This window comes from Hylobates moloch, unplaced genomic scaffold (genome assembly GCF_009828535.3).
Source record: "Hylobates moloch isolate HMO894 unplaced genomic scaffold, HMol_V3 SCAFFOLD_10, whole genome shotgun sequence".
In the NCBI taxonomy this organism is placed as follows: Eukaryota; Metazoa; Chordata; class Mammalia; order Primates; family Hylobatidae; genus Hylobates; species Hylobates moloch.
This window is the reverse complement of record NW_026652285.1, coordinates 62,368,412-62,374,215: the sequence shown is the minus strand read 5'-3', so window position 1 is coordinate 62,374,215 and position 5,804 is coordinate 62,368,412. Positions and strand designations below refer to the sequence as shown.

The window sequence follows — 5,804 nt, the reverse complement described above, 5'->3', positions numbered from 1 at the left end:
TAAGTCGACATAAAATTTCTGAATTTCTTTCTTTTTTTTTTTTTTGAGACAGGGTCTCTCACTGCCCAGGTTGGAGGGCAGTGGCTCAATCATGGCTCATTGCAGCCTCAACTTCCCCCCAGCTCAGGTGATCCTGCCACCTTGGACCCCTGAGTAGCAGGAACCATATGTATATGTCACCACACCCAGTTAATTTTTGTATTTTCTTGTAGAGACGGGGTTTCATCATATTGCCCAGGCTGGTCTCAAACTCCTGGGCTCAAGTGATCTGCCGATCTCAGCCTCCTAATGTGCTAGGATTACAGACTTGTCTGGCCAAATTCTTTAATTTTATGTAGAATTCTTAAGAAGATTAAATGGGCTTCACATCTTCAAAGCATTTAATGGCTCACTCATTCAAAACTCATCTCTCCACTCCATTTTTTGAGATTTCCCCAACCTCGTGGATGATCCATCTTGCATATCAGAGTTTCAGTTTCTCTACCTCTTTAAATATTTTTTATCCTACCTAAACTATTGATCACCATGGCCATAACATGAACATTTCATCATCTTAAATGCATAATTACTAAAAATTAACTTCAGTATCCCATTATCTGACCACCACCTCCTAGCCTCTGCATCTCTAATGCCAGTGTCTTCACTCCAACAATTCTTCAGTCTCAACAATGCCTCTAATCCTTTGATCCTAGTGTATTTTCACAATCAGGCACTTCATTGCATTTTCATTTCCCTTACTAAGGTTAGAGTAGATGGTCCATCATACTAATCACCTCTTGCATGTTCCACGAATTTTGTAGGCCCTCTCTTCAATGGCTTACTCCTCTAGCAAACATCCAATCTTGATTAAATCCCATTCTCTGCCTCTTCTGTTCCTTCACCTGGGCAGATAATATTGCTGGACAATAGCACACAACTGTGTTGGCTGGTTCTTTTAAATTATTAATTTTTTTTGAGATGGAGTCTTACTCTGTTGCCTAGGCTGGAGTGCAGTGGTGCAATCTTGGCTCACTGCAACCTTTGCCTCCTGGGTTCAAGCGATTCTCCTGCCTCAGCCTCCCAAGTAGCTGGGATTACAGGTGCATGCCACCATGCCTAGCTGATTTTTGTATTTTTAGTAGAGATGGGGTTTCACCATATTGGCCAGGCTGGTCTTGAACTCCTGACCTCGTGATCCACCCTCCTCAGCCTCCCAAAGTGCTGGGATTACAGGCATGAGCCACTGCGCCTGGCCAACCAGTTCTTGCCTTAGTTTCATGATCACAAATCTCAACTGTATGTTCAATGCCACCCAGTAACCTTATTGTTGGAACAAATAAGTTCCTCTTCAAAACTCAACTCTGTGGTCATAAGTGATGTCATAAATCCACCCTTCCTTTCTCCCTCCTTCCCCCTTTCATCACCCTGGCCTTCAAAGTTCTCATTTCACTACCTTATTTGGAAGCAGTTTCAAACTTCCTTCTTTCTTATTTTCTAAGTCAACCCTACCCCTTCCTCTCTCTCCCCTCCTTCCTTTGCAAATCTCATGTTTACCCTATTTGGAAAAGTTTAAGACTTAGCAAATTGGGTTAGCTTAGATTGTGCAGTCTGACTCCAGCCAATGGGGAAAAGAGCAGGAGCTGCCTTAGGAATAAAAACCCCTTCTCTCTTGTGTGGTGTGCTCTTGCAATCACTTTGGACCCAGGCAGCACCCTTCTGCAGAAGTAAATTGCCTTGATGAGAAATTTATGATCTAAGTGCAGGTTCTTCTTTGTGACACCTAGCACCAATTTCCAACACTTATTTTACTTATTTATGTATTTATTTTGAGACAGAGTCTTGCTCTGTCACCAGACTGGAGTGCAATGGCGTGATCTTGGCTCACTGCAACCTCTGCCTCCCAGGTTCAAGCAATTCTTCTGCCTCAGCCTCCTGAGTAGCTGGGACTACAGGCACGTGCCACCATGCCTGGCTAATTTTTGTATTTTTAGTAGAGACAGTTTCACCATGTTGGCCAGGATGGTCTTGATCTCTTGACTTCGTGATCTGCCCACCTTGGCCTCCCAAAGTGCTGGGATTACAGGCGTGAACCACCATGCCCAGCCACCCAGTAACCTTATTAAGCATCCCCAGTATATTAGTTTTTCCACTGTCTCGTATGACCACTTCACACCTTCACTCCCCTCAGATCTTTCACATTTCTCTCCACGTGCCTGATATTCAACAAGAGGACATAGAAAGCCATAAGCATGTACACACTCCCTTGTCTGGCACTGCCTCTGTCTCCACACACTCCTGTTGATTATTAAGAAGGAAGGCCAACACCTCAACTTTGCTCTTGGGCTTCATTTCCTCTTACCAGCTCAGATGCTTTTCTCCTGCAGTTACTGCTCTTGCCCCCCTAAAACCTATTTTTTTTTCAAGTTTCAGTTATTTATTTGTTTATTTTGAGATGGAGTCTTGCTCTGTTGCCCAGCCTGGAGTGCAGTGGTGTGCCCAGCCTGGAGTGTAGTGGTGTGATCTCGGCTCACTGCAACCTCTGCCTTCTGGGTTCAAGCGATTCTCCTGTCTCAGACTCCTGAGTAGCTGAGATTACAGGTGCGTACCCCTACACCCAGCTAATTTTTGTATTTTTAATAGAGACGGGGTTTCACCATGTGGGTCAGGCTGGTCTCAAACTCCTGACCTCAGGTGATTTGACTGCCTCGGCCTCCCAAAGTGCTAGGATTATTGGCGTGAGCCACCACACCTTGCCAAGTTTCAGTTATTTATTAATCAGTGTAATCTCCAATACATTACATCAACATGATTTCATGAATTCAGAGGATAAATATTTCCTGGTTAAGTGGAAAATTGTGAGGATGGCTTCTGGAAGACCTTCATTCCAAAGCAGCTTCATAGTGAAACATTTCATTTAGAAATATAGACCTTCTTTCTTTAGTTTGCTGTAATCCACATTCACTGAGTAGAATTTGTATTAATCATTAGGACCCAGCTTGTTCCGGGGCTCTGGGCTATTCTTTCTGTCCCAACTAACATCTGGATTGAACAATGCCAGACGCAAGACATACAGTGCTACTCCAGTATCTCCAATAAATACAAAGCTCCAATAAATACAAAGAGGGTGATCAAGCTTGGATGCTTCTTGGCCTGACTGATGATCTGGTGGAGCGTGTTTGTGGCAGAGGACTCTGATTGGAAAGGAGACAATCAGCCTGGCCACCAGGCCCCTGGGCTAAGTAGTATCTGCACTGAGACTGTGCAGATGTCCCAAGTCTTAGGACCTATTTTGTGACAAGCATCACACTGACCCTGGGATATGGAGACCAATAAGGCAACATTCCTTCCCCAAAGCCCTAAATTTCCAGCAGTTAAGATCATACTCTCTTAGGGGAATATGCAAACTTCTATGTGAGCAGAGGTAGCTTAGGGTGTCAAAAGAAAAACTTTAAACAAATTATTTTGAACAGAGTTTGGCTGAGCAAAGAACGATTCTTGAATTGGGCAGCCTCCTGAGCCAGAATAGGTTCAGAAAGACTATGGCACTGCCCAGTGGTCAGAGGATTTATGGACAGAAAAAGGAAGTGAGGCACAGGAACAGCAGGCCTGGTTACAGCTTGGCCTTATTTAAACACAGTTTATACAGTTGGCTGCCTTTGATTGGCGAAACTCCACAATTAATACAACAGTAGGTTACAGTCTGTTTACACATCCAGATAGGTTACAGTTCACTATGTACAGAGGAACCTTTTGAGGTAAGGAGGCAGCTTTAGGCTAAACTTAATTTAACAAGGGATACATTGGGTTGAAAAGTTGGGGTGGGTGTAGGGAGGAGAGGCAAGGAAATAATTCCAGTGTTTGATGGAGATTTGGTAGGAACACTACAAATCGTCATTGTTTATTTGGAGCTAATTAAGTTTACCATAATCATTAATAGTAATCTTACTCTCTTTTTATTGCAATTCTGGGCCTCTTTTTACTTTTAATAAAGTGAAATCCTCTTATTTGTGTGAGATCAGTCACTTAACTTGGTTAGGGTTCTTGAACAAACCTATGGTCTGTTTTATGTATTTTGATTTTTTTTTTCCACTTTTTTTTTTTTATTTTGAGATGGAGTCTCACTCTGTCGCCAAGCTGGAGGGCAGTGGCATGATCTCAGCTCACTGCAACCTCTGCCTCCCAGGTTCAAGTGATTCTCCTGCCTCAGACTCTTGAGTAGCTGGGACTACAGGCGCCCGCCACCACACCTGGCTAATTTTTTTGTATTTTTAGTAGAGATGGGGTTTCACCATGTTGGCCAGGATGGTCTCAATCTCCTGACCTTGTGATCCACCCACCTCGGCCTCTCAAGGTGCTGGGATTACAGGCTTTTTTTTCCACTTTTCAATAGGTTTACTCATCTTTTAAAATACAGAAGTTTTAAACTTTTATGAGGTTAAATTATCTATTGATTTATAATGTTGTGTTTTGTTGTCCTGTTTAACAACATCTTCCTTCTCCAAAGCATACTCTTCCATTCATTCCTTTAACACTTATTTTCGGAATGCCTACCAAGATCTAAGAATTGTTGTTGTCTCCCAACATATTTATTAGGCAATCCTCTTCAGGCAACTTTCAATTTTCTTTGGGGAAGGGAGACAATAACATTTGAACAAATCCGTTAATAATTCTGGATTATCATAAAGGCTTTGAGGGACATATACAGAGTGATATGATTGCTACCACCTGGGGAAGGAGTGAAAAGGCCACTGAGATAGGATGCCAAGAGAGCTGAGGCCTGAAGGATGATGAGGACCATGTCCCACACCAGGGGAAAGGTCTTCAGGTGGAGGGAAGAGCAAGGACAGTAGCTCTCAAGCAATAAAGGGCGTGGTGTATGGCAGCAGCAGGGAGCAGATTGCTGTGGAGGGAGCTTTGTGAGCAAGGGGAATGTGTGGTGAGATGAAGTTGGGGAGACAGGGCACAATCATGTAGGGCCTTATGTAGGACCCTGCTGTCCTATGTCCCCCACCTCCTAACCTGACTCCTCTGGAGAAACTTCCTTAATAAATCAAAGGCATGGGTGGGCACAATGGTTCATACCTGTAATCCCAGGACTTTTGGAGGCCGAGGCAGGTGGATCACCTGAAGCCAGGGGTTCAAGACCAGCCTGGCCAACATGGCAAAACCCTATCTCTACTAAAAATACAAAAATTAGCTGGGCATGGTGGTGCATGCCTGTAATCCCAGCACTCAGGAGGCTGATGCAGGAGAATCGCTTAAACCCAGGAGGCAGAGATTGCAATGAGATGAGTTCGCACCACTGCACTCCAGCCTGGGCGGCAGAGTGAGACTCCATCTCAAAAAAAAAAAAAAAAAAAAAATCAAAGGCATGAATTCACTCAGTGTCCACTTCTGGGGAACTTGACCTAAGATGCTGGCCAAGTTAATTTCCCCACTAGGTGCAGGAATGATCCAAGGGTAGGAAGGCCCATGTAACATCACTGGGGACCACTGAGTAGCAGCTTTAGTGGAATTTAGACAGAAGCCAAATTGCAAGGATTAAGAAGGAAGAGGATATTGCAGACAGTTTGTCATTCTTTTTGGGTGGCCTACACTTTCTGAAAATTCTTATCATGTTTGGGATATTTCCAGCCTTTTGCATGTTGCCTCACCAAAACAGAACTCAGAAAATTGAGATTCTCAGCCTCTCTAGCAGCTGGGATGCAGGAATGTGATGTATGCAGCTTCTCATCAGATACACCCATATTAACCACCTGTTCAGAAACCAACAGCTTCAGAAAGAGACTTTCTTGTGGGATCTTTTACTACAGTTGACCCTTGAA

The 5,804-nt window shown here is 43.7% G+C and overlaps 1 pseudogene; it reads right to left on the bottom strand.

Annotated features, from left to right (window-relative positions):
* Positions 1–2,893: 2,893 nt before the first annotated feature.
* Positions 2,894–4,777, bottom strand: LOC116474214 (cytochrome c oxidase subunit NDUFA4-like; annotated as a pseudogene).
* Between the last annotated feature and the right edge of the window lie 1,027 nt (positions 4,778–5,804).